Source organism: Dinoponera quadriceps, unplaced genomic scaffold (assembly GCF_001313825.1).
Source record: "Dinoponera quadriceps isolate SergipeBrazil2010 unplaced genomic scaffold, ASM131382v1 scaffold2723, whole genome shotgun sequence".
NCBI classification, from domain to species: Eukaryota; Metazoa; Arthropoda; class Insecta; order Hymenoptera; family Formicidae; genus Dinoponera; species Dinoponera quadriceps.
Window position 1 is genome coordinate 259,201 of NW_014556868.1, and position 11,029 is coordinate 270,229.

An 11,029-nucleotide genomic window follows, 5' to 3' on the forward strand; every position below is an offset into this window, starting at 1 on the left:
CTGCGCTGTATAATTTATATTTTACATAATTTATACTGTCCGCATGAAAAAGGTTTGTATCAAGATCACGTAGATAATACAATATCATCCATGTAGACATAATTTTATTAAAATCTGCGGCACAACGGTGGTCGGAATGTTACGCAACGTGCGGTAAGTTGCCGACGGCGAGCATTCGTCGATGTGCGGGGTGGTAAGGTAGAAATTATCCAGTATGTATTGCCGGATGCAGCCACCAGGAGTGCAGTGCGCTGTCGTCGACTTTGCCCTTCTCCTCCACTTGCGCCGGCTGTTCTCAGGCAGCCGGCAAAGCGCGCGCTACGGTTTAAGTTGCATTTTAGATGCGAACGAACGCGCATCGTTTTGGGCTCGTGGTTCGAATCGCGGTCACGCGGCGCGTCGTCTCGCGGTCAAGTCTCTCGAGGACGATCCGAGTGCGATCTGAGTGATTCTTTGCTGTCATCATCCTTATCGACGTCTCTTCGTCGCCGTCCTCGTCTTCGCCGATCGAGTGATCCTGCGGATCACTGTGCGCGACGCGGATCATCGGTGAGTCTAGAACTTTTGCTTCTTTCTTCCGTCATTTTTTTGCGGATAATTGCTCCGACCGTGGCTTAGCGCAATTTTCGAATTTAACGCGAGCCTCTTCGACGTGAGCTTTTCGGTTAGTTTTGCCCGTGTTTATCTTGCACTTTTCGCGGTTTGGGGTAACGATATATATATATATATATATATATATATATATATATATGAAAAAAAATATAAAGACCGACTGTTTCTTTCAACTGTGGGTTTATCGACAAAGTTGGAGTCGACCCTTTCTTATTTTTTATTATGATCGCGATTTCTCCCCCTTCCCCCTTTTGTCAATTTCTATCGTCATATTTGCCGGTTGTTCTCTTGGAAGTTTTCAATTGATAACCTATTATAAAATTACAAAATATATATACGGAATGATATTGGAAACTCGACACGGTGTCACTTGTTTTATATAATTTCCATTATATTTATTTATTTGTATATATATTATACAATAACATCACAAATGGGGTATATGCGATATTTAAAATTGAAGGCAGAAATTTATTTCAGATCAAGGTTACTTTTCAAAAGATATTTTGATTGAAAAATTGACCGGGGTATAAAATTTCCGCTCCGTTGACCGTCGGCAGGAATAATGCTCCGTACACGTTGAGCAGCTTTGTTTACGAGAAGCTTTTCGTATCCGATCGTTCGAAAATTACCAATCCGTCTGTCGTTTTCATGAAGGGAAAGGTCGACCCAACAAAGAGCCTGTGATCGCAGGGAATCGCGGTTGATCCGGGGATACCTTTACCTTTCGCGCTTTGAATTTGAAGGGTCAAAGAATGCAGCAGCGGGAGTAAAAGAAGTGTTATTCGAGTGGTGAACACGAGCCTTTCTTCAGGTATCCGACTCTTCAATCGCTGCGTACGGCAACGCCGTTCGTTCCGCGATCGTTATTTCCCGATCGAATTTTGCGCCACGCCACCACCCTCGTCACACATTTGTTTACGAATTTGAATTACGCCGGCTGTTTATGCGGATATGTGAGAATATCAATATTCGCGAGCGGAATACGTACGATATAACGCCGCCGTCTGTCAGTCGGCGATTAAACACGCGCCCGGCGTCGATCAAAAGCGAGAGGGACCCTTTATTTCCGGGATTTTATCCGGCGAAATACTCGGCTGTTGCATCTCGCGTTAGGAATTAATCGCGGCGCGCACGAGTGGGTGGGAGTTCAGCGGGCAGCCTTAAATTTTTACGCGAAAAACGTACACGCCCACGGCGCGAACAATGTTGTACAACATTTATCAGAGCGGATAAATATTTCGGACGAAGGCGGGCGCCGTTAAAAATATCGTCGAAGGTAAACTCCCTCGAGTTGTGGATTGGGGCGTTAAAAATGCACGGGTTATCAAGCGACGACTGCGGCGGCGTTATATCTTTGTCAGAGCTCGTCAGCGTGAATTAGCCTCATCCTTTCGGTGCCCGCAAGCCGGTCAAGTTTTAGCGAGGAAACCGTCTCTCTTTCTCTCTATCTATCTTTCTCTTTCCTTCGTACGACCTTCCTCCGACATTCTTAGCGATGAGAGAGAGAGAAAGAGAGGGAGTGAGGGAGAAGGTGAGGAGACTTTGACCTGAAACGAGAGAACAACGTGGAAAAATGCCCCGATATGAAGATCCTCTCTCGAAGTCATTGCGCGTTCGAAAGTCCTCGCTCTCTCGAAGTCGATATCTTTATTTCGGATTTTATTCCGCGAGATATTCACGATTCCCGCGTTGGAAAATGATTACGACGTGCGAGAGTTCCAAATTTCACGTAAGGAAACGCCGCTCTTATCGCGACGTGCGGCATCGTGTAGCCCGAATATTGGTATTGTCAAGTATAAACTTTGTCGCAGATGCGATGTGTAATAAATATATAAATATTTGATTGAATAAACATTTTGCATATTTGTCTGCCGGGAAAAATGTATCGGTGCGACAGCGTGGGGTTCATGATTTATTGATAGGGCGGGGAACTTGCTCAATTCAGTCGCCGAAAACTTCACTCGGAAAAAAGGCGGTCGCCCTCTTATGAATATTAAATATGGGACATAGTCGGGAAGTAGGCCGCGTTCTTTTCTTGATAATAAAAGTATTATTAAGTTATAAATATTAATTATTTTCGCTCCAAGGTACGAGTAATATCATTTGTCGTAACTGAAAGGGCGAAGAAAATCGCTATGCGACTGCCTCTCGCGATTCTTCTTCCCGCATTAATACCGGCTCACCTTTCAGTACGTACTTTTAACGCAACGCGGCGCACGTAGAGGCTCCGCGCGGGCTCTCGCAGATTTATTCGTGAACAATAATTGCGATGATATAATGGTGACTAAAACAAAAGAAATTTCTCTATTTTCTCTCTCTCTCTCTCTCTTTCTCTCTCGGTCATCGGGCAGTGCAGGTCGACCGTTAATCCGCGGATCTATCGTTTTCTCGTTATGCGTCTTCGACAGCATGAGATTATCAAATCGTCTACGTGACCCCATTACGGGATCCTTCTAAACTAAATTCGAGCGCCTGACGTAAATGCGTAATGATGTCGATCGATTTTCCGCGTTGGCCTCGCGTAATGGATACTAATACACGTACACGGCGGCGGTGTACGACGAGAGCGCGGGAACTGGAAATACTCGGGCGAAAATATTTTCGCAATAATAAATATCCGTGGACCGATCGTCTCCCTGGCACGGCGACGGGACTCGATCTCGGGTCGTGAAAGATCGACTTTTCGCGACGGCTTCTGCGCGCGTAATGAATGCTGATACGTCGGTGACAGCGTGAGGAATAAGAGATCGGGACGTTTCTCAAATGTTCTTTCACGAAAGAGAGAAAGAGAGCAAATATCCCGGAGATATTCCTCGCGAGCGCTATGCGCATCGGACTCCCCTTCGCGTCGTTCCGTATTCCCCGGGAAAATTATTTGCTACCGACGTGAAATATCCGCGACGGCTTTCGTCAAATAGGCAAAAACCGGCGCGATAAGATCGACGGTCGATTTATCGTTTGGTAAAGCATGTCGCGTTATATATCGCGTTATTTAGGTATCCGACTCGGTGAAGTTACGCTCGGTTTTCGAAATATGTACCGGCCGGTGCGGAAAAATAGCGCCGGGCCAGCGAGCAATCGGCGAAATCGATTCTCTCGCGGCAGAATAACAGCAGGAAATACCGGCCGCCACTCTTTCAGCGGGAATCAAAATTTTAACGGGACTGCTCGAAACAATCAGGGAAACGACCGCCGCGAGTGTCCTCTCGTGTATACGTATCACTTAGCAGGTACATTTAAAGTCTTTTACGCTCGTTTCTGTAACTAGTGGCGTGTAGAAAAACGCAAGCGGTAAGGAAATTGACCAACCAATCAATATATTTCTTTATATTCACGTATTCCAAAAGACGATAGAAGACACTGCTTACAGGCTTGCCGCAGGAAATGAATTTTGAAAATCCCCGGCTTTTCCGTATTTTCCAGACGAATGGAGAATTTTCCATGAGCGACGTATAATATTAAATTTTCACATTTAGGAGCAGGAAAGATAGCTTATATTATTAGAAGAGCAACACAACTTCGGTAACATAAAAGTTTGGTAACTGGTGAATTTTTGCAAATTCAGGTCAACAAAAGATAAATAAGTATTGGGAAAAGAATACGACTGAGAACATTTAAGGGAATTGCGAGCAAAGTGCAAGATTTCAGGATATCTTTCTCTGATTTTCCTAGGTTTCCCCGGTTCTCCAGGTCTGTGGCAGCCCTGTGTGCGCTTAAGTCTTATTGCTTACATTTTTCTATGTGTCACTAGCTTATTTGTGAACGACGTATTTATACACTGCTCGAGATTAGATTGTTCATTCAAGGAGTGGCCGGTAAATATTTAGAGGATCTCGAATACTTCTTTCACCATTTGCTCCCATCTTGCTGGGGACATATTTATACTTCACCTCGCTTCCCTCTCACTCTTATACATACATGATTTCCCAGCTGTGTGGAACTCCTCAACAAGCGGTTGAATTATATCTCGAAACACGTTGTATATTTTAGCTGTCTATTCTTACACTTTCGGTGCTTCCAACCGTGAACTACTGCTGCTGTTGCTGTTATCACTGTTGCTGCCGCCGCCGTCGCTTAGCAAAACTATTATCGCACGCAGTTCCGCGTAATTATTTCGAGCGGTGTGCATGAATCAACAATGAGCTATGACCGCGCGATTTCTATGTGCCCGGCTATTTAACAACATCGGGCATTAGCTGTCGCATTCATAAAGTCATTTGCATTTCGCGTCCGTCGAGTCGGTTGATTTAAATGCTCTTTGACTAACGTATCAAAGCCGCATGGCGACCGTGCCGAGAGTGTATATCGCGCTTAGGCACAGTAATCCGTTTCAGAATGGTCGTTGGCGCTAATCCCGCCTGAATTCCCACTCAATTTCTGATCGGTCGCGCAAAAGCGCAGCTCGCGTCCGCTTCCGTTGCCGCGCGCGCGCGCGAACGCGCAAATTAAACGACTGTGATTCTGCCGGGGCTGCCGTATATATTAGTTAATAGCGTCACGTCGGGGAAGCGCGCGTTGCCTGGGATGTATCGGGGTAAATCCGTATAGCGTTTATGGACCGACTCGACTCGACTGGCAATAATGGAGCCGTTGGAGATGGGTGATATCCGATCGATTAACCCGTTAAAAGCCGGTAATTATAATATAAAGAATCGTATTGTTGTACTTCGTTGAGCTGCGTCGGGTTACATCGCGATGTAGAATCGACAATGGGATGTATGCGTGCGCGCGCACGTGCGTATGACTGGGCGTGTGTGTGTGTGTGTGTGTGCCATGCGAGTGTGCAACGGGCAATAACGGAAAGAAACGGATGGTGGAAATTAATAGGCAATTTATTGTTCAAGGAAGATCGAGCTGTTATCTGGGAATAACTACCGCCCTCGCGAGAACGCGACATACTTCTCTTTTTTTTTTTCTTCCTCCGCTCGTTCGCTCTCGCGCCTTTTACCCGGATCATTTATTCATAAGTCTATTACGCCCGCGCGCGCGATATCGCGTTCGCGTATGTATAATTCGCGCTAATTTATCGGCGAGCAGCTCGCTTCTTTCACGTGACACATTGGCGAACCTGGGGACACCGGCTGGAGGGAGCAGAAGGGTGATTCTGATGTTATTGAATATCTCAAACTAAATGAGAGGAAAATCAAAACGTTCTAATGCTAATATCGTAGATATTTTAATAGTATATCTAATATCCACACTGATCAGGTTAAGAAATAATAAAAAATGTAAATAATGATTTACATTTAAGTAAAACACTCGAAATGCACCAAATGTCCCTTATTCTGGGAGACTTAGTCCAGGGATGAAGGAGGCTTGATTTCGGGGATTACAAAAAATAAAACACATCCTCACTCTATATCGACGTTCAACTGTCAACATGACATTGAACATTTCTTACAGTTCAAAATGAACTACTGCAACATGAAAACAATTAAATCTTTCTATTGTCGAAATAAAGGCGAAGGATCCAAAGTCTCTCTACCCTTCTTTTTCGCACTCCGCGTCCTCTAAATTATTATGAAATTATATTAATTATCATTGATCAACGGTTTGAAGCGCGCGGATGTGGATGATACGTTACATTAATTGAAGAGAGGGCACTTCTCGCAATGGGCGGAAACGTTTTTTCTCACAATATCGTCCCGTGTTTCTCTCTCTAATCTGTCGAATTATCTCTCGCACACGGGAACGAACGAAATAACGCATTCGCGATAATAGCAGCGAGGAAATCAGCGGGAGGAAAGAAAACATCAACGTATCGCCGCCGCTCGGCCGGCTCTTCCTCTTTTTGTCAGTTATGAAGCTTACCTCGCTAAATATCGCGTTCCCCACTGCACTTTAATTTAAAACGCTCATTCATAACTCCATCTCGCTAAACGCTATCGCGACGGCGGATCGGCCGGCTGCCGGGAGCGCGCGACACAATGAGTAATACTGTCTTATCCAGAAATAAAACTCCGCTTTCTCGATTTTCGCGAGAGAACGTGACACACTTCTTGCGCGCACTTCGCTCTTTCCCTTTCTCTCTCTCTCTTTAATTGAATTACGTCGAGTCCAGATGACGTGCCTCCGTCGCGCGTCTATCCTCCTCTCGTATTCGCCCTCTCCCACCTCCTGGCTTGGACGATTTCCTCTGCGTTTTCCGCAACGTTGACCCGCAGACGTCGTGCGCGATTCGTTTCAATCTGCATAAAAGCGATAACAGTTTAAATGCACATGTCATACATTCGCGACATACGTTCCCCCCCCCCCCCCTCTCTCTCTCTCTCTCTCTCTTTCTCTCTCTCTCTCTATCCCGCAGAAACTTTCAAGCTCCCCACCGACAAAGAGAGACAGCGTGTTATCAGTATCTGTTCTATTCCCGATTCTCGTGTTTGCGCATTTTAATAATTGAAACTCGGACCGGATGAATATGCTAATCTCCGTTTCTCCGGCTTTCATCCGCGAATGTATCCGTCGGGCCAGCCAGAGCTAACCAGCCAGAATCAACCAGCCAGCCGACGAGCCAACAAGCAAGCAAGCCAGCCTGCCAGCTAGCTAGCTAGCTAGCTAGCAGCCGGCTCGTTTTTCTCCTCGTATATGCGAGAGATCGCGTATCCCGGCGCTTTATATCCGGCTCCAACCCCCCGGGTCTATTACTTTTTACTGCATATCCGTTGATCTCAAGTCGATCGCGAGCACGCCAACGACTTTTTGCTCTTTCCATATTTTTTCCGCACGCTTTCGCTTACCTCTTGTCTTTCTCTCTCTCTCTCTGTCTCTCTCTACCTATCCATCTATCTATCTATCTATCTATCTATCTATCTCTCTCTCTCTCTCTCTCTCTCTCTGCCTTTTGCTCGTACGCTCGCTTTTCTTTTCTTCGCCGCTCGTTTTTTCGTTCTATTAATACGTTAAACGCCACAGAGACCACCGGCGGACGTCGTCATAATATCGACGATGTCACGTTGGGTACGAGATTACAAAATAACATATGAAATTTCAAACAGCCGTATTTTTACTCGGAGTCGCCGAACATCGTCAATAGCGAGCTGATTAAACGGGGAAATGCGCGCGTTGCTTGCCGGCTTCACCACAGATGTTTTATAAATCCGAGACGGGTTTCTATTGACAAATTTCCGCGCGATAAATATATGCGCGCCGTGATATTACTGCGATATTCATCGCGGAAGTTCCCTCACGAATAAAATTCTGCGCCGACTCCGATCGCGAGTTGCGGGGATTGTCGTTCTACAGCAGCAGCCGCTCGCATTCATATGTATGATGAAAAAAGTCTTGTAATAATTAACAAATTGCATTCGGTTGTGCGTTTCAGTGCAGTATTTGTTAATTAGTATCAAGTGTGGTATATAATGGTTGCTAACTGTTAATAATCACATAATAATTATAGTAAAATAAATTATTGAAGAAATTGAATAAATTGAATAATTTAATATCTAATAACAAATAATTTTGTAATAATTGTCAAATAGTTTGATAATTACCTAAGTATTTGGAAGTTATTACTCAATTATCTTTAAAAATTACTAAATCTCTTGTCTGTAGAATTGTTTATCTTTGTAATTGAATGCATTCGTTCGAACTTTGTTAATTACAGAGATCTTTCGAGTTCTCGTTTTCAACAAAATATTTTTTTTACGTGTTTCGTTCTACGAAGTGTAAAACTACTGTCATTGTTTGTTTGCACAAGTCACCGAGGTTCTCGGCAGGGATTTTAATTTGTGTGAATGTTCGCGTGCATGTATTTTTTTTCGTTTTTCTTGTTTATTTATATTTATTATATTTATTAATATTGACACATTTTTATTGTTTCTTGCGTATATTTGTTTATTAGTGAGTTTAACCTTGACAAAAATTGTTTTTAATTTGTGCTCAAAGATCGTTCCAAACTTCAGCCACACAATATATCTCATTTCCTGCTATCAAAATTTAGCATTCATTTCCCTCACTTAAGTTTAATGGTCTAAATGTATAGTTCAAGCGACTAAGTTTTAATTCTCATAACTACACATTTATTTCACCTTATCAAATGATTTCGTAATTTTTGCCGAACAAGTTTGGCCCGCAATATTTCACCAATCTGATGTAATAGTAGCGGCTACAAAATTATGTTACACGTTACGAAATCCTTCCGATGCACGTTGTACATCTCTTTCCTTCGCGCAACATTAACCGGCGAAAAAATGAGGCGGACGTGCGAACAATGCGTGCTCCCCTTTGTCAACCGCGTTAATTAAACTCTCTTTAATCCTCTCGCGGAGGGGGATGAATCGAAGTCCCCGGAGTGGTGGTCCCGATGCGTTTTAACGCGCAGCGACGGCGCGTTTAACGCGCGTTAAACGGCGCGTCCCGGCGCCGTCTGCGGAGGTGCGCCGCGCAGATTAGGCGAAATTTACAGCGGCGGGACGCGCGTCCCCGCAAATGCAGATGCAAATTATTTTTCGGAATCTGTTGGTGTCACGGGCCACGCTTGCTCACGCGCGCGCCCGTTTTTGTCTTTTTTACGACAACAATGGGCATTACATTTTGTTACCTATGGCGCGGTACTAAAGCGCTGCTGTTTGCCTCGCGCGCGCGCGATTGACCGAGCGAGCGAGCGAGCGAGCGTCTCGTGCTCTCCTCACACTGCCCCAACAGTTCCTTTCTACCTTTTATCTCGTATTCGCACATCCCGGCTTTTTGTCCCGCGATACGAGTAATGCTTTTGTTGCACACGTCGTTCCGCCACTCTTCCTCTCTTTCTCTTTCTGTCTACCTGTCTGACTGTCTCTCGCTCTCGCGCCATCGTCCGTCGTGTCATAAATAATCGGCCGCCGGCAATATTTTCTTGCTCGTTTCGCGATCATCTCACGGCTTCCTGCTTTCGCATTCATCGACGCGACGGCGAGGGCGGCGAAGCCGTCGTGAGACTCGGCGCGGATCGTAACGATAACCGGCAAGTACGTCCAATTTCAGCGCTGCCATCCAGTCACTTATGCGTCACCTTTTGTCACTTTTCTTCACAAGTCATAAAAAAAGTTCACTATCCTACAAAATGGGTCACTATAGTCACTTCTTTTTTTCCTGAGCTGACGTTAAATTTGCAAAATATAAGTTCTATGTACGTTTTTTGCCCTCTCTTTTGTTAAAACTGCTCCGAAATGTGCACTGAGAAAATATCTGATCTAATCGGATAATCCAATCAAAATATACCAAAATATACTAAACTGAACTGATACATCTGATCAAAGTGAAACGTCTGGTCAGGTCGTGCCTTTATCCATATAAGATTCATCGGTAACTGCATCGGTTATACCATCGGATACGTCGGATTGGAAGATATCCGTCACTTGATTGGATAATAAAAATAACAATCGAAAACATTATTTAATCGATTTACTCGATGGACATTTTTCTCGTTGTATTTTTATTATACATTGAGATAAAAACAGTCGGATTTATAATTTAAGCAAAATTTCGTTGATTCAACTACCTTTTTTCTCTCAGTGTATCGTTCATGTGCTTGAACTTTTAAACCGTACACTGAGAAACCCATTTAGATGAATCAACTAAATTCTTGTTTAGATGTGGGCCAACACATTTTTTGTTCATGAGAACAAAGATTTGGTTCTTTGAGAAAAACTTCTGGAACTTCAAAAAACCTCTTCAAAGAATAAAATCTTGAACCTTGAATCTTATAACCGAAAGGTTTCCCTTTTCCAGGCAGGAATTTAGTTGATTCAAAGAATTCACTATACGTAGAATTATCCGAAGATAAACCTGGGAAGGTAAAGGTGTTGCCTTTTTGCTTAAATGGTCTTGGTTATAATTCTCAAAATTTGACAAAAGGCGTCACTTTTGGTCACTACTTTGATGTCTGAGAGGTCACTTTTTGCCACCTATTTTGCGAAGGAGCGGTCGCTACTTCATTACTTTTTTTTGTTTCGGTAACCGGATGCCGAGTCATAGGGGTGCGACGAATGATAGGTTCGTTCTGTTTGCACGACTCGATACGCAAATCCCCTCGATAGCGCGGCCGATTTCCGTCTGATCTGTGCGCTACAGCACGCGCTTTTCATTTATCATAATGAATAAATATTTGATCGCGAAACGCGTCCGAATCCATTACCGGTCAGCGCGTCGACGACCTGACCCAACCGGTGTGACCCGACCCGCTATTTAATATATATAAAATCGTCGTCCCGACCTGTCATACCGCGTTTGTTGACTTCGCGCCCGTTTTGTTTGAACTACGGCGTCAGCGAGATTCGACGCGGAGATCCGCGAAAATTCGATTCCCGTCGCCGCGCGAGTCCGATGGAATCGCCGTGAAATTCGCGAGCGCGTCGTGTTGAACGACAAAAATATTCCACCTGGCCGGCAGAATAACGAATATACTTCTCCCCCCCCCCCCTTCCCCTTCCCTACCAAC

The 11,029-nt window shown here is 44.4% G+C and overlaps 1 long non-coding RNA gene across 1 annotated transcript in view; it reads left to right on the forward strand.

Moving 5' to 3' along the window:
- The first annotated feature begins 358 nt into the window (after window positions 1–358).
- The window catches only part of LOC106748312, a 142,981-nt gene continuing 132,310 nt past the window's right edge, over window positions 359–11,029 (forward strand). The window contains exon 1 of the long non-coding RNA XR_001374733.1: window positions 359–549. This is a non-coding gene — a long non-coding RNA (uncharacterized LOC106748312). The remainder of the gene's footprint in view (window positions 550–11,029) is intronic.